General features: G+C 40.1%; 1 protein-coding gene across 1 annotated transcript in view; it reads right to left on the minus strand.

The window, feature by feature from the left end:
• The window catches only part of POLA1 (DNA polymerase alpha 1, catalytic subunit), a 304,850-nt gene that overhangs the window by 39,968 nt on the left and 240,734 nt on the right, over positions 1-24,148 (minus strand). The gene's annotated exons all lie outside the window — the stretch shown is intronic.

The following is a 24,148-nucleotide window of genomic DNA, read 5'->3' on the forward strand; positions in this document are numbered from 1 at the left end:
AATATTTAAGTGAAAGGTGTATTTAATTTTTTCAGTCAATAACATATTTCAACTGTATCCAAAAAAAAAAGAAAAAACCCCAAAATCAAAAGGTCTTATTACTGACACTTAGAAACAACAGGGCACTTGGAATCAATGTAGAAAGTTCTCTAGCACTGATTATTACCATCTAGCAAGAATATGTATACGAACACAATTCTTGATCTCCATCTCTCTTATAAGTGTGAGGCAACACAGCTTACAAATTTAACTACTCTAGGTCTTTAGGTCCCTAGCAGCTGCTTAGCAGAGCCTGCAACAAGCACCATGGAGAGATAGGAATGAGGCTGGTGAGCCCAGTCACCTTTTAAAGTTGTGATGCTCTTCACACTCTCCCTAATTAATACACAATTTTCAAGGCTTTAGCATTTTCCTCTGGGCCTGCACACATCATTTCTAGAAGAAAAACATGGGGTGTTTCCAGGAACTGGACACTTGGTAGAGGGGGCTTCCTAAAGGCTCCCACAGTGGAAATACAGTCTAGTGTCACTCACCAAACAGTAGCCAGCACTGTACAAGTCATAAATCAGATCACGCCACTCCCCTATTTAAAGTGTTGAAGAGCTTCCTGCTGTATTGAGGATAATATTCACACCCCTGACCCGGCATCTAGCCCCTGCCTATCTCTCCAGCTTCATCTCCTATTACTTCCCCCTCGCTGGCTGTCCTCTAGCCGCACCTGCCCCCTTGCAATTGCAAGATGTTCCAGCCCCAGGCTCTTTCCCCTTGCCCTTGGCCTAGAATATCCTGCCTGCAGACTTAGTCCTATGGCTGGTTTCTTGTCACTCAGGCCACCCCCTTGCAAAGAACATCCTACCCACTTCCATCAAACCACTCCCCCAGTTTTACTGTCCCAGGACGGATTATTATTGTCTGAAATTACTGTGTTTGTCTCTCTCCTGTAGAATGTGCCATGAGAACAGACACCTTGACTATGCCTGGTGCACAGCAGGCCATCAGTAAATACTTCCTAAATTAAAAACTAACTCATAGGACACAGGGAGGGGGAAGGGTAAGCTGAGACGAAGTGAGAGAGTGGCATGGACATATGTACACGACCAAATGTAAAATAGATAGCTTGTGGGAAGCAGCCGCGTAGCACACGGAGATCAGTTCGGTGCTTTGTGTCCACCTAGAGGGGTGGGAGGGAGACGCAAGAGGGAGGAGATATGGGGATGTATGTATATGTATAGCTGATTCACTTTGTTATACAGCAGAAACTAACACACCATTGTAAAGCAATTATACTCCAATAAAGATGTTTAAAAAAAACCCCAAAATAAATAATAGCAAAAAAAAAACCTAACTCATAAAAAAAATAGGACAGTAATATACATGATGAGAGGTGCTGTAGTGATATAGATGTTTAAGGATTTCTTTTAAAATCGTTAGGAAGGATGCCATAGAAGAAGGGTGGGCTGGGGGCTGGGGTTAAAGTGTTTGGAGTCTGCTGGCCTCCGTTTCAGTTATGGAACTATACTAGATTTAGATTACTGTCCAAGAAAATAACTTAGGCTGACCTCTGCTTCACATCTGTAAAATGGGGAAAAGAACATCTAGCTAGCAGATTATTGCAAAGAGCAGCATAACCACATGTAAAGAGTCGAACTGTTCAATAAGGGATTTAAATATTTTTATTTTTTATTTATTTGACATTACAAACTACCACTGACAAATCCTCTTTAAATAAAAACAGCAAATTAATAATAACAAAAATACGGTTGAGTTTGAAAATATGAAGTCATTATATACCCCTGGAAACTAGGAAACTGCAAATACAAATGGATAGAAATACGAATGTACAATTTCTAGAGTTTCAGACCAAGTGATGGTTGATGTCTCTAATAAACTTCTAATAAAATATAACATACATCCCATTTCTTTTTTGAGACAAAGACCCAAAGACAAAATACGATTCAAAAACTACAGTGATTTATTAATTTACATTCAGTTGAATAAAAGGTGAATGTAACAAAGGATACTTGTTAATTTTATTCTCCAGAGATGCTTTAGCCAAATCATGTCATAACAAAGATATCCCACAGCACGGCCTCTATCAGCACTGAACAAAAATGTAGCATTTTTCCTTCTGCTTTTTTCATTTGAGAAGGAAGGAACTATGATGGCTTATTGGGCAGTAAACGTATTCAATGACACCAACCTTTTAGGATAATGAAATTCTCAAAACAGGTCAAACACTTGAAGCAGTTAAGTATTGACTGCATCCTGGAGGTGCTATGTAACCAGATCTCTTTGTGCCAGTAATTCTGAGACTTGGTTTGGGGAATTATTTGAGAAGGGAAGAGTACTAGAAAAAATATTATTAAGTGAGAAATACAAAAGGGTAGTAGCAAGGAGAAGGTCGTTGTGTTAAAAGTACTAATTGAGGGCTTCCCTGGTGGCGCAGTGGTTGAGAGTCCGCCTGCCGATGCAGGGGACGCGGGTTCGCGCCCCGGTCCGGGAAGATTCCACATGGCGCGGAGCGGTTGGGCCCGTGAGCCATGGCCGCTGAGCCTGCGCGTCCGGAGCCTGTGCTCCGCAACGGGAGAGGCCGCAACAGTGAGAGGCCCGTGTACGGCAAAAAAAAAAAAAAGTACTAATTGAAAAAAATAAAAAGAGAAAATAGCAAAAGTAGAGAAAGCAGTTTATATAAACTAGTCTGGTCCGAACCTGTATTAGAATGGATCATGTGAGGTTGCTTTTTTTGGTAGGTCAAAAATGGTCAAACATCAGCAATTTTATATGGTTCAAACGAATACATTTATCAAAGCACTTAGGATTCCTTGTTAGTACATAATGAATGATATTCACTAACTCATGCATGAATTTTGTACGTGTGAACTCTGAATGGCTTGTATCTGGGAACTCTTCACAGCAGTGTATGAAATGGTAACCATTAGGTGTCAGACTCCTTTGTGGGCAAGAAATGCTTCTGTTTTTGTTGATTCAAACTCCCAAATTTCTTATAAGAGCTGTTAAGATTTCAGTAGGACATGCTCAGTTTCCAGAGTAAGACTGGTACAGAAATTTTAAGGCAGGAGTTTAGAAGTACTGAAATATTTCAAAGTCTGAATAAAGGCAAGAGTCGAGAGAGCATCATGAAAAATGAATAATAGGAACCTACTCCATAATAACTAATACCTTAAGATGCTCAAGAACACTTTCATGGAGACATATGAATATACTTTAAAAATAACAGAAAGTGAAGATATTAAGGCACATAAATAAACTTGTCACCGCAGTGACAATGTATCGGTGAAGTGGGGCAGGAAGATGAAAAGAGGAAATTTTCAGGTAAACACTCCAGTATTTAAAAACAAATGGTGCGTTTGGATAGCTAATGTGATAATCTGAATTACAGCATGTGGTATTCTGAAAAGGCGTGCTACAGAGTTGCCCCTGTGCTGGAAGGTGATTGGTTAAGCTTGTTCTGGTACTATTTATGATAATAAAACATCTTCGGCTGCATTTATGGGGCAGGGGGATTTTTAAAGAAAGTGAATATAGTGATCAAATTGTTACTGAGCAAGAGCTTAAACCCACTCCTAACCACCTGAAAGTCTTTGTTAATTAGTCAGGACCAACATAAGGTAGTGTGCAAGGGGACAGCCCAAGTGAAGGGTTTAGTTAACCACAGGGCAAAGTTGACATATGCATCTCAATGCTGTCCCTGGTTATAGGCTGACCAAACCGAGATGAAGCCCATTGACAAACTATATCTCACCAATTCTAAGATGAATCCCCTCCCCCATGTTTTAACATCTTCGAAATCAGGATGTGTCCTAAATCGATGCCATTTTATTTATTATTTTTAAATTTTATTTATTTATATTTGGCTGCATTGGGTCTTTGTTGCCGCGTGCGGGCTTTCTCTAGTTGTGGCGAGTGGGGGCTACTCTTTGTTGTGGTGCACGGGCTTCTCATTGTGGTGGCTTCTCTTGTTGCAGAGCACGGGCTCTAGGCACATGGGCTTCAACAGCTGTGGCGCAGGCTCAGTAGTTGTGGCTCGTGGGCTCTAGAGTGCAGGCTCGGTAGTTGTGGCACACGGGCTTAGTTGCTCCGTGGCATGTGGGATCTTCCCAGACCAGGGCTCGAACCCGTGTCCCCTGAATTAGCAGGTGGATTCTTAACCACTGCGCCACCAGGGAAGCCCCTCGATGCCATTTTAGATTTAATGATATATGTTTATTGACAGAGAGGTTAGCTAATGGCCACCTTTCTAAAAGTCACTGTGACCCAATTCAAACCAGCTAACCATCAAAGATTTTTCATTTTCTTTCACGATTCTGTAACAGACCTAGTATCCTTGATCATAAAAAAGACTAGGGAAGTAGACTGTCCTGGTCATCTATACATTTCCGATGTTAAAACATACCACCAATTATGGTCTTTATCTGGGCTAGGAATCTTGGGAGATTCTGTATGTAAGAACCTTACCACTAGGACCTCCAACTTTGTTACAAAGAACACTACTGTGTATGATGAAGCCTTCATGCAGAGAAATCTATGCAGATACAGAAAATATTCAACGTACCTTAAACTCCTGGCAGAATGGATACTTGCCACTGGGTAAGTAACTTGAGAAAACCTTACAGAAACCTTTTGATGAATTTTATTAAACAGTGTAAGGCTGTTCAATACAGAGACCATGTGGTGAAGGAAAAAAAAAAAAGAGCTCTAGATTCCTGCACTGCCCAACAAGGCAGTCACTAACGACACGTGACTCTCTCAATTTAAATAATTAAAAATTCAGTTCCTCGGTCACACTAGCCACATTCAAGTTTTCAACAGCCACATGCGGCTAGAGGTTACTGCAGCGGACAAAACAGATACAGAACATTTCTATCACTGCAAAAAGTTCTACTGCCCAGCGCTACTCCAGACTACCATCTGAAGCTGGTCATACCTCAGCTGCTCCACTTAGCACCTGTAAACCCGGACAAATTAATGAGCTTCACTAATACTTGGTTTGCTCCTTGGTGGATTGAGTAGTATGTAATTGTTATCTTAACTCCCTGGGACGGTGTGAGGATCAGAGTTGCCATAAAAATGTTAGCTACTAGGAAGTTGTATATTTTTATGTGATTTGTACTTTATGAAGGCGACTTTCATCTTTTTCTGTGTTTTTAATGTGAGTTGGATATATTTTACTGTTTAAATCCCAACTTTTATGGCTATGGCCCCTTCCCTTCCTCCTCCTCCTCTTTTTTTTTTTTTTGGTTAAAAAAAAATAGAAGAAAGCACACTTCCAGATATTTTTAGCAAACAAATGCCTAAAGTGCCACATGAGTAAGAGAAATGAACGAAAGGGGCTGAAGTAGGGCAGTGGCTGGCAAACTGGGGAACTCAAGTTCTGTGTCAACTGCTTTAGCTGCTACTTGGCTCCAGCCAATCGCTGCCATTCAGGAAAGCTGACCTAGTGTAGCCAGACACTGATTTTTGAAAGAAACCCAGAAATTTGGCTTTTTATATTAAATCTCCAGTTTAAAAAAAATATTAGCAACTAATTAAAAATGGTGAATATTCTTCAGGCAAATTTAAACATACTTAGAGGTCATATGCGGCCCACAGCTGCTACTCTGTGACCTCTGGTTTCACATGGCAGCTACACTTCCTTCTCCATTGGTGGTGCCATGCCTCAGGACACTCTTACAAACAAATGCACACAATTTATTCCTCACTGTACCTCATGGTGAAACAGAAATGAAATTCACAGTGTTATTTTATACAGATTACCACTCCCCAGTATTAAAGTTATTTCTAGGTTACTAAAATATAACACTTAAAAAACACACATGGGCTTTAAATGCTTTAAGATAATAAATGACCCAAATTTAGAAAATAAAGAATTTGTCCTCTTGAACCAAATTCCCAAAAAAGAAGAAAAAAAGAACCTGATACAGAAAATTACACATTTTACTGTAAAGAAAATATTTTTCTTTTTATACTGCTACTCCACTGGAAAATTACTGGAAATCTGGGAAAGAACTATAATGCTTTATATAAAAGCCATAGGTCTCTACTGATGAATGAGTTGAGATATTAAAAAAAATTCCTAATTTGGAAAGCTTACTGCCAGAAAGCAAAGCAAATCTTTTAATTCTCCCAGTAATTTAAATACTGCACACTCAAAAGCCCATTAAATTTAAAAAGGTTTCTTTCTGTACTGTATATGGAAGCATACACAATTTTTTATTCTAAGTGTACTTAACTGTATTTTATTGTTATCATATACCCACCCCAAGGAACCAGCAGTTGCAGCCTTTTTATTCAGTTGATAATTCAAATATTGTTTCTAATACAAATATATGGTTTATCATGCTTATTTATCACTAACTTGGTACACTTCATAATCGCATTACAACCCCACTGTGTACTGAATACCACTTACAGTTCGAAGTACTCAAGATAAGCATCGTTACTTTCAAGAGAAGATTGGCAGTAATTAAAGATCTTACTTAGTAGTTGTTGGTAACCGTGGTTTTTTTTTTTTTTTTTTTTGCGGTACGCGGACCCCTCACTGTTGTGGCCTCTCCCGTCGTGGAGCACAGGCTCCGGACGCGCAGGCTCAGCGGTCATGGCTCACGGGCCCAGCCGCTCCGCGGCACGTGGGACCTTCCCAGACCGGGGCACGAACCCGTGTCCCCTGCATCGGCAGGAGGACTCTCAACCACTGCGCCACCAGGGAAGCCCCAGTAACCATGTTTTTAAGGAGGTTAAAAAAAAAAATAGAAAGTAGTATAGATATATTTAATTTGGTAATTGTATTTTATTAATGAGATCTATTTTGGATATATACTTTGGGGTTAAAACAAAGATGTGCTAAACTGTTATCAGTGTGATGCAAAAGAATGATATAGAAGTATTTTGTAATTCATCAATGAGAACCACTGAAACATCTGTGGACTAGAAGTATTTTGTAACTCATCAATGAGAACCAGTGAAACATCTGTGGGCTACATGGCATAAAACTAAATCATACCAGAACACTAATAATAATAATAAAAACAATAGTACTTTGTACTTACAAACCTCCTTCCAGGGGAATTACTCTTCTTAAACACACGTTATTTTTCCTTCTTTGAACAAATAAGACAACTAAATCAAAGAGTAATTAATGGTTTGCCCATGCCACAAAGTGAGTCAGTTGCAAACCAGGAATAGATTTTCTAACTTGTTCATTCTCTTGCAATTATACTGTGCAATGATTACTCTGTTATAGTGTGTCCTGCAGGTTACACCCAAGACATAGGTTATCTCCACATTTCATGTGGGCTTACTACATCCCCCCTCCTGCCCCAGCCTATTAATAACAGTAGTGTTTACAGACCAACAGTGCCATTAAGATGTGTGCCTGCCTGCCGCTCCAGCGAGGGTCCCGCAGGGAGACAAGAACAGAGCAGACTACAAGCCTCTCAGCCACCCCCATCTCCCCACCTTCAGGCAGCTGTCCAGAGATGGCCTCCAGGCATACCGAGATATCATAAAAGCTGGTAAAACCAAATAACAAATTTTGAGTGCTCAGAGAAATTCAAAGATGGCAAGCTCATTAAAGAGTTAGAGCTGTGAACCACTAGAAAAACCCACAAGCAAAATGGCCAGCTGCTATGATCTGTATACAGGTTCTGGAGGGCAAGGAGTGGGTCCGGGCAGAGATGGTCCTCATGTGAAGTCCATCTGTGGACTTTTTGATTCATTCTATTAATAGAGTAGGGCGTCCATTTGATTTATATAACCTAAAGGTTCGAACAAGAAATTTCTAGCCTGGAATTTATGCCATCTCCTGAGGTGCATGGAATCACAGCCCAACTCTATTAGGAATTATCAGAAAGTAGGTAGATCTGGGTGGGAAATCAAGTCCATGTGGAGTGAGGAGAGGGCATGGGCTAAATGTCTGATGAATGTATAGATATACACGGATGGGAAAAGTTTCATCATACACTTGGAGGGTACGATGGCAAAGAGAGAAGAGAGGAGGGAGTCAGAAAACTATGCTATAAACATTAACGTATTCTATAAGAAACAAAGTATTATGCTTCCACGCTAAAGTATTGTAGAAAACAATTTCACATACTATTTCTTAGGTGCCTATCAGGTGTAAGTTGCCACCAGACACAAAATAACATCTCAAGAATGGTCCCCATCCTCACAAAGTTATAATGCATGAGGGGCAGTGCTTAAGAGCTGCACAGAGTTGGGAGGACAAAGAGATCATTTTTAGCTGGGAGGCCTTAAAGGATAAACAGAATACCACAAGGGAGAGATGGGATTGGGGTGGGCGATGCAGGCAGGGGAAACTCATGAGCAGGGGGAGGTAGCCATGGTGGAGTCAAGGCCCGCCCAGGGAGGGGTCTAATCTGCAGGTGCCCCGGAGGTGCTGTCTCAATCCTTTTAGGCAAAAGGGGGGTAATCTGAAACCAACAGCCTGAGATAAGGCTGATCGGAGACTCTTTTCTAGCTCCAAGACCCCAATGCTGGGAAATGGGGCTAACCAAGCTATTTGTCCTGCCTGGAGACCCAAGGTAAGCCCAACTATGACTGTGGTGCCCAGACATGTCCTTCCAATGCCTCCAGGACTACCACCTGGTCCCACCTCCTTTGGCTGACAGGCAGCAATGTGAAACTGCAAAGGGCTGATCTACTAGGACAGAGGAGCTTTTTAAAATACACAGCCACTGGGGCCCCACCCCAGACCCTGCCAGATGGGCCCAGAGGTAAGGAGAAGACCACAGGAGGTGGGAAAGGTCCCAGAAATCCCAACTATGTAGACGCTTAAATGCCAGGGTTGGGATAGCTGCTACCTTGATACCTCCCAGTCACCCAGCTAGTCTCTTTGGGGATTCCCCACCCTCCACGGTGGCCCTTCCCTACTTTCATCATGTTAATGTTGAAAATAACAAGTGTTCTTATTGCCAATCTTGCTGAAATGCATTTATTTCCTCTTCTCTCGTTACCAAAACCCAGTTTCTTCCAGCTTACTTTTCCCTAGCCCATTTTTTCTCTTTCGCTTTATTCTTGAATGCTGTATTAGCTCATATAGCACCATAAATGATTCCCTTATCGAAGAAATAATTCATGTGTTTGACCTCATTTTCCGTTCTACTGTCTATTTAAATTGTTATCTAGATACCAACCAATCTCCCTTTCTATATCAAAGTCATACTTAATACATATTTGACATGAAGCAATATTAAAGTTTGAAGAGTTTTACTAACTCTGAGATTCTCAATACTATGTGCATCAGAGTCACTGTGGAGCTTTTTAAGATACACAGTCACTGGGACCCCACCCCAGACCTACTGAACCAGATACCTGGCGGTGGCATCTGGGCACCTGTCATTTTAAAAAGTGTAAAAGATATACCCCGGTTGTTAAGAAGTAATGTGCTAAAGTATGTGATTAGGGAACTTGGGTTTGGCCAAATTTCTGCACACAAGTACAACTATTTTTTACCCTCCCTAGGAAACAGGCAACACTTACTACCGATAAGGGACATATGTAAACAACATGAAAATGATTTGTGGATTATTTGTTTCAACCTCTCCTATTAGTACTGACAGAATTGAATGACAGTCATCACGATTGATTTTAAGCCCCTTGAGAGTAGGAACCATGCCTTTTTCATACTGCAACCATCCAGCTGCAGTGTTGTGCCAGATGCTGGGAATACAAATATAAACAGAAAACATGGTCAATGAGAGGCTACAGAAACCAACTCAGATAGAGTAACAGTAATACTAAGGACCATCACAGTGGTTTGGATAAAGTGTTCTTTTCCGAAATAATAAAACCAACTGACATTTACTGCATGTTTACTACGTGCCTGGCACTATTCTAGGCATTTTACATATCGCCCTGCTTCCATATTATCCCATTTAATTTGAACCCTATGAGGCAGGCCCTATATTCCTCCCAGCTGTACAGGGAAGGTGCACGGGGTTAAGTCACATGCCCCAAAGTTACTTATCTAGCAAGAGGTGGAAAGCCAAAACTTGAACTGGCCATTCCAGCTCGAGAGAGCAGGCTTTTAATCATTACCTTACACTGCCTTTCAGGAGCCTAGGTCAGCACCCTTGGTGCTCAAAAAATGCTAGTGGAAGGAAGGAAGGAAGGAAGGAAGGAAGGAAGGAAGGAAGGAAGGAAGGAAGGGAGGGAGGGAGGGAGGGAGGGAGGGAGGGAGAAACAACAAATATTTACAGAGTGCTCCCACAGTGTGCCTGAAACCCTTCTCCCTAAGACTCCTGAACATTATAGACTAAAACCTATGATTGTTTGTATGATTCTTAAAAGCTTAGGAAAAAAAAAATGTTATCTTTCCCTCCACTTCAGTAATGGGATCAGAAGTTAGGTTTCCATAGCTAACCCTTAAAACAGATCTCTTCACTTCTCTGCTCCTCTAGTTCCCATGAGCTTACATCATCTGGGAGCCAAACTAAAAATGACATTTTCAGGACATTGCTTCCAAGAATTTCCCACATGCCCTAGCATGTTACAGTGACACACTGCTGCAATGAGCAAGAAATTCTCTTAGAATTAGGCGAGGGCTTCCCTGGTGGCACAGTGGTTAGGAATACACCTGCCAATGCAGGGGACACGGGTTTGAGCCCTGGTCAGGGAAGATCCCACATGCCACGGAGCAACTAAGCCCGTGCACCACATCTACTGAGCCTGTGCTCTAAAGCCCGTGAGCCACAACTACTGAAGCCCGCGTGCTCCGCAACAAGAGAAGCCACCGCAGTGAGAAGCTCACACACCGCAACGAAGAGTAGCCCCCGCTCGCCGCAACTAGAGAAAGCCCGCGCACAGCAACGAAGACCCAATGCAGCCAAAAATAAATAAATAAAATAAATAAATTCATTAAAAAAAAAAGAATTAGGTGAAAAAGAGAGGCAAATCTAAAAATGATATTTCAGGTTGAAAGAAGGAAAAAAGTTTCCTGATTCAGCGCGAAGGGCTGCTGCCAACAGCTTGTTTTGTTCCCAAAGATCAGCACACAAAAGTTTCACAGAGCTGGAAGGAAAAGATTTGGATGCTAAGTTAGATGGGGGGTTGGGGGGGGGGCGTGATTCCCATCATTCCTTTGGGAGCAGTAGAAAAATAACAAAACCTCTATAAAAGAGATGAGCAAGTCTGCTGTGAAAGGAATGACCCCTCACATATAGCGAAAGCAATTTGCATCTACGGATCTCATTGGTATAAACGACCTCCTTCAAAGAGTGAAAACCTCAATGGAAAGCCACTATATACCCATGAAAGGCTTTGCCGGCTATTTGTTGAGCTGTATACAGACTAACAAACAGGAGTGGTTAACCTGGCACACCATGCACTATAGAGATTTTTTTTTAAGTAGGCTTAGTCAGCTAATCTTGTTGAGATTTCTCTCATACTACTGATTCCTTATTCTCAAAATAAATTAAGAGGCTTCATTCAAAATTCCCTGTGGTCTACCAGCTTGAGTTTGTTGGGTGTCTTTGATTGTCTCTTGTCTTCAGATTCCCTGCCTTGTCTCTTTAGATTTTGCTGTGCCCTTTGGTATTTCCCGTTAGTCCATGTCTGGAATAGCTAATTACACGGTAGCATAATTCCCGCTCGTACAACAAGGAATAGCAGAACCTTGCTAATTCACACCAATAACTGAAAGACTCCTGTGTAAGTTACTGAATTATGCAAATGAGCAATAAGTGAAGAAAGATGATTCAAAATTGTATTTCATTCATTTATTTTGACAAGTGTAGTTTAGCCTTAATTATTTTGAAAATTTCTTTGTAGCATACTAATAAATTTCCCGTGGCACATTTGTTAAAAGTGATACAGCCTTTACTAAGAGAGACCAATGTGTGCTCTGTTGGATAATTTCCTGAAGACAAGCTCGATTTAGACCCTCCCTTTTATCTTGAATTTCACTGACTTTTAGCATCTACTTTTTTGGGGGCAAGACAATACATAATATACCAATAAAACATAGGGATAATTTTAGCAGTAAACATTTACTCCATAAACAGGTCCTACGTATGTCTAAACTTCCATCATGATGATAGTTTAAAAAATCAATCATGCTTCAAGTAAAACATTTTTACATTCTCTGGTCATAATGCTAATAGGATTTTATTTTTATCTTCTAAATAAAACTAATTCCATCTGTCATTCATCTCTTTTAATTCCTATTTCTGTTTTGTTTTGTCTTACCATACTTCTTTCTTTTAAAGTTAAAGATGTCTGTTTTAAGATAAGTGGATATATCACAGTATGTAACGTTTTCATGTCAAAATACTTACATTATTATATCTGAGTTAAATTATTTAAGATAGGAAAACACTTTGATACACTTCTGACAGATGTATCTTGCAGGATGGAATCAACTTCTTTCAAAGCAGCACCACTGGTTACAGTGTGGAGTGAAGAGCGAACCGCTTTCCAGCTTCCAGTCTTGAGCTTAAAGCTTCGCATAGACTACCCTCTTAATAAGTGCTTTTTACTAAACCTCCAATTCAAACGTGTTTTAAAAATCACCATGCATTTGTCAAATGAGGTTCTTTGATTTATAAAAGCTAGATCAGCAATAGAGCATTTAAAGAGTAGTGGAAAAGACAAAACTTAGTCTCAAACTTCACGCCAGCGTCTGTGCCGATTAAAATCTCATCTTTTCTTCAAGGCCCAATTCAGGTTCCATCTCCACTGGGAATCCTTCCCGGAGCTAAATGCAGAGATCCCACAGCACTTCATGCCATCCCCTTGTGTTAGAGTTATTTGCCTTCAGGTCGAAGTTTCCCTACTAGATTAAGAGCAGGGCAGCTGTGACACAGTGGAAACAAGGCTGGGCTCTCACACCACACAGCTCTGCTACGTCAGGAGGGTCGTTTCATCTCTTTCAGGTTGTTTTTTCATCTGAAAAAATGTCAACTATTTTATCTAATGGGAAATGTATAAGATAATAGATGTGACTGTTCTCCATAAAATATAAAGTCCTATAAAAAGTAGGTGCTGGGGCTTCCCTGGTGGCGCAGTGGTTGGGAGTCCGCCTGCCGATGCAGGGGACACGGGTTTGTGCCCCGGTCCGGGAGGATCCAACATGCCGCGGAGCGGGCTGGGCCCGTGAGCCATGGCCGCTGAGCCTGCGCGTCCGGAGCCTGTGCTCCGCAGCGGGAGAGGCCACGGCAGTGAGAGGCCCGCGTACCGCAAAAAAAAAAAAAAAAAAAAAAAAAGTAGGTGCTTATAGGGTGCATTCGTGAATAAGAAAATGATCAGAAATATTATCACCTCTAAAACAGGACCCAGGTCTTGGTTATACTTGGGCCCTTTACATATCACACAAGGCAGAGACTCAGCAAACACTCATTGAATGAATTTTGGGGGGGCGGGGTGTGAAACAAGGAGAAACAGATAAAACCAGACTTACACACAGACCTGGTTTGGTGATCTTATTTGTGAGTTGGGTTTTATAATAATTTCTTAAAACAAGAAAAGTAAATCAGCGTCTAAAATTATTCTGCAAACCTATCTTTTTGTGAGCACAGCTGATTTAAGCCTTAAGCTCTAAGGGACAGTGCTAAGGCTAACAGGTTTCCCAGGGCCTTTACACGGGGAGAATGCAATCAATGTTAATTCAACTGAACTCCATGACAGACTACTAATTCCGTCTAGTTACTGTCCCGTTGGCCACAAAGTAAGAGAATACTGACGGGTCTGAATAAATTCATGACAACTATAAAAAGAACTACTCTAAGTATGAGAGGTAGTATTTATTATATGGACATGATAGTGCAGCAGCATAAAATAATAAATGGACACTGACTAATCACGTGCAAATCAACACCACATCTGGGCCTGCGGCTACTGAGTAACTGGAGATATCACAGGGACACAAACTTCAAAAGTTATGGCTGAAGCCCTTAGAGAATTATGAAAAATTTAAAGAATTACAGAGGATAATGAAAACATATGCCAATTTCTATGAAAAGCCAGAAAGCAAAGCAAATTAAAACCAAACAAAAAAACCCAGTCAGTTTAAACATTATGTCAGGTTAAAAATTAAATCTGCACTGTAATCGGAAAGGTGAGGACTACACAAAAACACTTAACTTTTAACCATTAGAGGCTATTCAGATATGGCGCATGCAATTGGTAAAAACAACAACAACAAACAAAAACAAGATGAAGAAGATGCATGAGAAGCAAGTGCTGTCTCTTATAAACATAAAAGGAGCATAAACATTTCTGAAAAGAAACATTATCACGACAAAGTTAAGGCAAATAAGAAATGATGGAGACATTAAATTCTGGCCTAAGTAAATGAGCAAAGATTCCCAAGAGGAAAAGAATATGCAATTTAAAAATAATCCCAAACTACTAGAGAAAAAAAACCAGAGTCAGACCGAACCTGTTTAAATCCCAAATATCTCTGAGAGCAGGAAATAATTCTGGATGACTATAAACCCTCTAATTTGCTTGAAGCAAACGGGGCTGGTGTTTTCATTTCTTTCACTGACTTTTTTGTTTAAGGTCACATTTATTACAAATTTTAGCTGGTATTAAAAAGTCACAAAGTCAATAGCTGATAAAACCACAAAGTGTGCTTCTTTAGAAAGAGTTAAGAACAACAACAACAACAAAAGGGAATGTCACATGCTTTTCAGACTACAGACCTTTTAATGTTTACGGCTGCATTTTTAAAAGAAGTAACTGTTATATTTTACGTGGTTGATTCAATACACTTCTAGCGAGAAGCACTAATTTTGAGGGGAAGAAATTTTAGTGTAACTATATCTAACCCAAGTGCTCTATTTAGGTCATGTTATAACAGATTATTATAGATGTTATACAAATATCGATAATTTAATATTCCTGAAACTTAGAGTACATTCTCTCTTGATAGTTACAGGATCTACTCTCTTCTCGGCCATGAGTATTATAAGCCTTTTCCTCCTAATTAATCTGCAATTAATTCAACCAACCTCTAATTAGTTTTCTACAACTTTACCCTACTTAGGCAACAAAGCAGTCTCTAGACTGGGTTTTAAACCTGGGCTAAAATAGACTCCTACAGACCAAAAATGGTTCTGGGATTTCTCTTTGTAGTGTAATTTAGATGTCATATCTAATTTGCTGTCATGACTATTGTTTCACTGTGCAATTTGTATGTCGTTTTGAATGGTAGACATCATAGCTTTATTGAATTAAACCTTCCGTCTTTAGGGTCTGATGTTACATGTTTGTGTGTGTATGTTTATGTCTCAAAAGCTCCTTTTGACATCAAGTAATAGTAGAAAAGGATTATGCTCTTTTGATATGTTTGTTCCCATCTTGGTAAATATAAACACAAACTGGTGGGGAAAAGCCCTCTTCAAACTAAAGAAACAGAATTTTAAATAATAATAATATTACTCCTCCTCCTCCTATTATTATTATTTTAAAGACAGAGATAGCTAAATAAGCCATTCACATTACAGAAGTATAGAAGGCCTGGCTGTTTTGTAACCTTAATGGCTTGATTGTCAATTCTATTAACATTCTTTCCCGAGAACTGTCCTTTTCATTGACAGTTTTTGTGATGCTACCTCAAACGTAAGATATTACTCTTACCACAATTCCATAAACACAAAGAAATTCAAACGCACCCTGGCTTTAACTCGTAAGGAACAGAGGCCATCTTACCTCTATTGCAATACGCAGTTTAGTGTTAGTCTGTAACTGTCCTTCTTCTCCTGGCCTTTGGGTTCAAGTTCTAAACTAAAGTCAGGCCTAAGACTAACCACGGAAAGCCTTCCAGTAGACCACTGGAATAGATAGCCTTTTAAGTAATTTTTAGTGCATGAAATTTCATAAAGTTTTTACTAGATAATTACACTTCCTGATTTTGTAATTAGTGGAAGTACATGCAATTACATAATAATTATGATAGTAATTACGTAATTAAGATGTATAATTATGTAGTAAAAAACATCATGGAAATAAAACCATGTACTGTGTAAGCACAATACATTTTAAAAGTAAATTCACTAGCTCAACTGTTCAAAAATACTTTTCTTCAAAATAAAGTGATTAGCTCACATTATGGTGTAACTGCTTGAAAATTATTTATTATTTTTTCCCTCGTTGGTGATAGAAGTATATATCTTTTAAAGGACATGAAAAAAATCTTATCAGGTTTTCCCGGCTCTCAAACACTCAAAAAATGACAATATGTTTTGCAAATGAAGACCATCAACCACAGCATTATCACCTAGATAATGCCCTTGTTTGTGCTGCTGTACTTGTCACTACAAAAGGAACAAGGAACCTGCTCATTGAAAAGACATACTAGGAAAGGATTTTACAAAACTTGTAACACATCTGTTATCACAGCATGCTTGTGAGTCCACTTCTACATAAAAGTGCAAAACTTGAGTGCATATTTACAGAAATGGGCTTAAAGAAAAGGCACGTTATTAGAATCTGGAAGTTTGTTGCCCAAACACATGGCAGCTTTGTCATATACAACTTTCGCTATCCTAAAGAGGATAACAGAAAATATACAGAGACAAGACACCTCCACTACGGGCAAAGCAACTATGATGACAATTCCCTGGAAAATGTAGTTTCTCTTCTGTCACACTGTAAAGTTGTCTTTAGTTAAACAACAAAACAGAAACAAAATTAGCAGTAATCAGAGAGAAAAGCAAAGCAGTACGAAGGGGCTCCAGGCTGCCACAGGAAAATACCAACTTTGTCATTCTTGTACTGAGCATAAAAATACAACAGAAAAGTCAGCAACAGTAGGAAAAGTAAATGCCAAAGTAAATTCTGTAGTTCCAAAATTAAGAAATAGAATCTTGTTTTCATTTCAAAAAAATTCTAGTTCGATGCCTTGAAATCTTTACAAGCATACTAAATCAATGTTGTAATGAGACCCAGAATGTGGTGACTGGTGGGCACATACAGAGTAACCCTTGTATGAAGTGGCTATAGAGCTACATTCCAGTTTTCTCTTTTATGAGCCACTCATCTTGAGAAGCTGAAAGCCATTCTGAAAATCTTAATTTACTTCTCCGTTGTTCCTTCTAGTTACGAAGAAACAAAGTGGAGGAACTCATGCTTTCTTGCTTTTCCCCCCTCTCCTAGCTCTTCTCAGGCTACTACATTTTTAAGCTTAATTACAGAATATATTTCAGAAGACTAGGCTGTCATGCCAATTCCACCTGAAACCTGGCTAGGCCTTCTGTGTTCTGCCCATTTGTCATTGTAAAGTTTTGCCAAAAGGATGGCCCCAATCAATGGATGAATAGAATGGAAGTAGGCTTTAGTTACTAAGGAGAGTGTCTTGAATCAGTGCTTCTCAAACTTTAATATGCCCAGGAATCACCTGGGAATCTTGTTAAAATGCAGATACTGATGCGGTAGGTCTGGGGAGGACCTGATATTTTGCGTTCCTAACAAGTTCCCAGGTGATGCCGACACTGCCGGTATACTGATCACTCTCTGAGTAATAAGGCATTATGTTTGATTTGGAAAAAAATGCAGGGAGAAAAAAGCTGACCTGGGTTCATCTGTATGTTATTTTTTTCCTCAACTGCTAAACTACTGGAATCATTATTTCAAGTTGAACAAAACATTTCTTTGTAAAATTTCAGTTCTTATAATTTGTTTCTTGTTATAAAAGCAGTACATGCCCAGATTATATAAAGAAGAAAATAAAAATTATCTATAATCCACCCACAGATAACAGCTGTAAACAATTCTAGTGTTTCTTACTAACTTTTCCACCTTGCATATAAACTACAAATTAGAATCATAATGGTTACTTAGTTTTGGACTTTGACCTTATATTGTTAGTATTTCTCTAAGTCATTAAAGATTGAAACTACATAATGTCTAACAATAACAACACTCCCCTAAAGCTCAGGATTATATGAACCACTTTTTCTATCATCAAAATTCTTTATGTGGTTCTACAATCACTTCCTAATCATGAATTGTTCTGAACTGCCACGTTAGAGTCTCCCACGATAAAAATTCACTTAAACTAAAGAAAGTTAAAAAGAAAAACCCAAAACCTCAGATCATTTTTTATTCGTAAGAAAATGAAACAAAAGGAAAATGGACTGCCCATTTCAAAATCAGTTTCTTTAACGAAAATGTTTTTCACAGTTATAAAAAACATAACTTTAAGAAGACCAAATTGGTACTTAAGTGAAATTCTACCTTTACTTTTATATGTATTTGGTAGGTATGAATTGTTTTGTGTATGCTCTGTTATTATTTATTAAAAACAGAGAAAAGGTTCATTTCTAAAATTCAGTGGAATAACCCATAAGAAGAACTGGATCAGACAGGGTGTCTGACACAGCCTTCTTCTTAATGCCTCCTGAGGCTTTAACAAAGTAAATTCTAAGAATGTCAACTGGCTTAGAGAGGACTCCAGCGGCTCTTTGCTACTTGTATTTCAGTACTTCTAGCAATGATATAACTCTTTCACTTTCGCTTTAGCAGTTTAGGAAGAGTAGAAATCCTTAACATTGAAAAGGGAGCTGTCTTAAACCCTCAGAAATCTCCAAATTCCCATATGCACTAAAGCATATAATTTTTTCCCATACAACTCTTATTTTCTGGCAAACCCCCCCCAAAACAAAAAGAAAAACCCCAAAACCAAACAACAACAAAAACCCAAAAAACAAAACACTAAACCACCAAAAGAGTTTTTTAGATTCCTTAGCTTTTCAGTACTAGCTGTTGTCTCTCTTTGGGGGCCCTGTTTTCCACAAGGTAATACAATCATTACCACTTCATGAGTGTAACTCTTTGGCCGATAGCAAGCAGGGAACAGGACTCTGGCAGTGTGGGTGAGGGGCAGGCACCCAGGCTCACTCACTAGTTAAGTGACTTGACATCCTTTTGATGCAATTCAAAGTTGGCATCAGCAAAATGAGAGCTACGACGTCACTCATCTTCAGTTATCACTTGCAAAGAGTTGAAATGACAGATATTAAATCTGAAAATGTCAAGGAAATTTCCTGACATTAATTTATGGCACACCTGAGTCATGCGAGCAATACAGGAGATTGGAGAACTTTCCAGCACACTGCCATTCATGGACAGAAGTAATTCCTAGGACTCACTCCTCCACAGTTTTTCAAAGTGCTTGTGTGACCTTATTTTGCACTAAGAATTCATTCAACAAATATTTACTGAGCTGGCTCCCATAGGCAAAGCACAGATCAACAAGGTACAACCCCTTGCCTCCATAAACTCAGTGGAAGAGAAAGTCAAAACAATTCAGGGGCTTCCCTGGTGGCGCAGTGGTTGAGAATCTGCCTGCCAATGCAGGGGACATGGGTTCAAGCCCTGGGCTGGGAGGATCCCACATGCCACGGAGCAACTAGGCCCGTGAGCCACAACTACTGAGCCTGCGCGCCTGGAGCTTGTGCTCCGCAACAAGAGAGGCCGTGACAGTGAGAGGCCTGCGCACCGCGATGAAGAGTGGCCCCCGGTTGCCACAACTAGAGAAAGCCCTCGCACAGAAACGAAGACCCAACACAGCAAAAATAAATAAATAAATTAAGAACATTTCGTAAAATCTTAAAAAAAAACCAAAAAAACAATTCAGGACCAGTCCTACAAGAAGGGCATTTCACAGGGTGCTATGGGAATGCAAAGGAAGGAAGCTTATACTACATTAAATTTCTTCACCAATATAATGGGGCACAATCCACCGCTACCTCATGGGGCTGTTGTGAGGACCTGTGTGAGACATCTGAAAGGATGACAGGAAACTATAAAGTACCTTACATAGGGTCAGCCTAGTTTTGGTGACACTAACGGAAACAACAAATACCCACAGACGTTACCATCAGGTATAAAGAAAATACAAAAGAAGAGCGATGGTAACAAGAAAAGTTTAAGAAAAGACTGGCAAAACAAGCCAGTGAGAACAAAGCTTGAGAGGGGAAGTGGCTGGGAGATCTCACCATGCTGAGAGGAGTGAGCAGCTCGGCCCCTGACAGGGGCTGCCCAGTAGGCTGTGGCCCTCAGGCCGCTCATGGGCCTTTGAAAGAAGTAGGGGTGACCTGAAGTATAGTCCTTCTGGGCCTAAAGGGACTCCACTGAGAAACTGGGCTTCCTGACAGATGCTTTTCAAAAGTCCACAGTTAAAGCACCATCCTTTTGCAAACATTTATACCATAGCTCCAATTCCTTTCTTCAACACAGAGTCCTCAATCCTGGTGTTCCTATTCTGGCAGGACTAATAGAACATTCACCAAGACGACCATGTGTTATGGGCTGAACTGTATACCCCCCACCCCCAAAGTCATATCAAAGAGGGGTTGAAGTCCTAACCCCCAGTACCTCAGAATGTGACTATATTTGGAGATAGAGCCTTTAAAGGGGTAATTAAGTTGAAATGGGACACAGAAAGGTACAGAGGGAGGACCATGTGAAGACAGGGAGAAAACGGCCATCTACAAGCCAAAGAGGCCTCAGAAGAAGAAACCCTTCTGATACCTTGATCTCAGACTTCTAGCCTCCAGAACAATCAGGAAATACATTCTGTTGCTGAAGCGACCCAGTCTGTGGTAATGTGCTATGGCAGGTGTAGCAGACTAATACACCATCCTACTACGAATAGCTGACGCAGAATAAGGGGAGCTAAGCATCTGGTAAGAGAGAACAGGAACAGAAAAAAAGTGGTTTTTCTGCTTTTGTTTCTAGGAATACGGAAAGATCAAACACTAAAGTGAAAAGGCAATTAGTGTTCAAAAGAATAAAAAGACAAGCCACAGACTGGGCTAAAATATCTGCCAAAGACACATCTGATAAAAGACCGTTACCCAAAATATACAAAGAGCTCTTAAATAAGAAAACAAACAACCCGACTAAAAAAATGGGCCAAAGACACTTCACCGAAGAAGACATACAAATGGCAAATAAGCATATGAAAAGATGCTCCACATCGTATGCCATCAGGGAAATGCCAGTTAAAACAACACTGAGATGCCGCTACACAACTATCAGAATGGCTAAAATCCGGAACACTGACACCAACACCACCAAGCGCTGGGGAGGCTGTGGAGCTACAGGAACAGCCATTCACTGCTGGCTGGAAAATAACGTGGTACAGCCACTTTGGAAGTCAGTTTTTCAGTGTTTTACAAAAATAAACATCAAATGATCTAGCAACTGCGTTCCTTGGTGTTTACCCAAAGGAGTTGAAAACATGTCTGCACAAAAACCTGTTCATGGATGTTTATAGCAGCTTATTCATAACTGCTGAAATCTAGAAGCTACTAAGACGTCCCTCAGTAGGTGAACTGATAAATAAACTGTGGTACATCCAGACAATGCAATATTATTTAGCGCTAAAAACAAATGAGCTACCAAGTCAGGAAAAGACAGAGGAAACTTAAAATGCATCTTACTAAGTGAAAGAAGTCAATCTGAAAAAGCTACATACTATGTGATTCCAATCACATGACATTTTGGAAAAGGCAAAACTATGGAGACAGTAAAAAAAACAGACAAACAGGGCTTCCCTGGTGGCGCAGTGGTTGAGAGTCCGCCTGCCGATGCGGGGGACACGGGTTCGTGCTCCGGTCCGGGAAGATCCCACGTGCCGCGGAGCGGCTGGGCCCGTGAGCCATGGCCGCTGAGCCTGTGCGTCCGGAGCCTGTGCTCCGCAACGGGAGAGGCCACAACAGTGAGAGGCCCGTGTACCGCAACAAACAAATTCAGCTGTTGCCAGGAGTTATGGGGAGGGAGGGGTGATTAGGAGTAGCACAGAGGATTTTTAGGGCAGTGAAACTACTGTGTATGATACTGTAACGGTGTTCGCATGTCATCATACATTTGTCCAAACTCACACAGTGTCTCATAGTGAACCCTATGGTAAACCATGGACTGTGGGTGATAACGATGTGTCAGCGTAGGTTCATCAAATGCCCCACTCTGGTGGGGGATGCTGATAATGAGGGAGGCTGTGCATGTGTGGGGGCATGGGGTACATGGGAAATCTCTGTACCTGCTGTTCAACTTTGCTGTGAACCTACAGCTGCTCTAAAAAATAAAGTCTATTAAGAAAGGCAGTTAGTGGATCCCTTTCTTTGTTTCCAAAACAATTTGACCAGATCAGTGGTTTATCACACTTAACTGTATCTGAATCTTTCGGTCTGCAAAGGACTCTAAGCTCCTCCAGGGCAGGGAGCATTGGCCATCTTTGTTTTTCTGACATCTGGGATGGCACTCAAGAAATAATAGAAAATATATACACACTGCTTTTATCGTTGCCAAATAAATAAAAAAAGGCTCAGTTGAGAAAAGTCGGAGACTCTTTTTCCTCTTTTTTTAAGCAGACTTAATTTAGACAATTGGGCAAAGATGTGAATTGATTCATGTCTCCCCCAAACAGTTCACTTATCACTACTCAGGCCAAGGCCCCCCTGGGATGAGGCAGCCGAATGGGACCATTATGTGCTGCCATCATGGAAATGGATTTTTACTTCATATATTGCCACTATGTTCCTCTAAAACTTCTTTTGGATCTATTATGCTATCTATGTACATTCTGGAGCAGTTACAATCCCACAGAAGTCTTTGGACTTTCTGCCAAAGTCCCACAGAAATAAGATTTTAAAAATGTTATGTAGTTATGGTGAATATGAAGTGGATACTTCACCAAAGTGAGTCCCTTACCATCTTAAAGGAAAGGGAAAACTATCAAATGGGGTTAATTCACATTATGGACTAATGGCCTGTAAACCTTTGTTTGAAAAGCAAAGCACAGGAAAAAGCTTTGACAAGAGCTACTTTTCACCATAAAAATAAACCTCTTTCCAATAATTTGTGGGTTTTTTCCAAGTTAAATTGCCAAATTTCAAACACAGATTAAAACCACAATCCAGTTACAACCTCTAAAATATGGGCTTTATAATGGAAATGGTAAAACTATCCTAGCGAAGGAAATGTTGCTAGGTATCAACAGTAAAGGAGAGTCTATGGTAAATACTTTATGCGCCAGTTTCAGGGCACTTGTTGGCAGACGATACTTAGATTCCATTCTCAATAATATAACTGTGTGTAACGACTGTCATTGTTCACAGGACTTTTGATGTTAACATCTATTGGTGTTCTGGCCTTGGTCCAAATTGAATAAATATATTTGCCCTCTGGATCCCACAGATTTTCAATTCATTTTAACAGCAAATCTCCCTTGAATGGCAAATCAGAAAGAAGAGAGCACTTCACTCCAACTTATAAAGTGAGAAGTGAATTTTACATGTTACATTAATTTACACTTATGGGAGTTTCCCCTGTAACTGTTCACTTATGGACTGTAAGAATATTCTTGTTCTCCAATTGTCCCCTATGGATTACAACCTGTGTTCAATTCTCTCGTACTTAGAAACTATCCAAATCATGTGTTCAGAACTGTCTGTGGGGACTTTCTAAAAAGTTGAACTTCCCAAACTCTACCCCACACCTTCCGAACTGGAATTTCTGGGTGTAGGATCCATAGACTTGCACTATTATATGCCAACAGGTGACTTGCAGGCAAGACTGTATCAAATATTCCTTGTTAGAAAACGTCTGCTCTTGGACTACGGGTAAGCATGACCCAGTGCTTTAGTTTATATCCCACCACTAACACCCTAACACCACTTAGCATTACCAAATGATGTGAGAACGTCCAGACCATGTAAATTTCTGCTAATTCACTCATTCCAAAAATGCAATTTAGGAATAATAAATAAGCAGAAGGTCAAAGGAAGAATAGTTTCACTAATTAACACTCAATAAATAAAACAAAAGGCTCTTGAAACATTTCATGAAGTTCTTTCTGTCAGACAGGCATTTTGTACCCTTCTTTTGCTTTATTTTCTTTGGGCTTCTGACATGTAAAAGAACGAGCCAGTAATTCACTCCATGCCGTTTTGGCCCCGAACTCCCAGATAGCGTATTTATTAGAATCAACTGACAAAAAAGTGTCATGATTCTTAAACTTGTGAAATAGAACTAGAGTAAATAGCGTGAGTGTACAGATTCTATCAACACTGCTCCACTTTTGTCAAGCAAGAATCTTCCAAGTGACTACTCTGTTATCTCCTATTTTCCGGGATGGCAGCATACACTCCTTGATGTTCTC

This window comes from Delphinus delphis, chromosome X, assembly GCF_949987515.2.
Source record: "Delphinus delphis chromosome X, mDelDel1.2, whole genome shotgun sequence".
In the NCBI taxonomy this organism is placed as follows: Eukaryota; Metazoa; Chordata; class Mammalia; order Artiodactyla; family Delphinidae; genus Delphinus; species Delphinus delphis.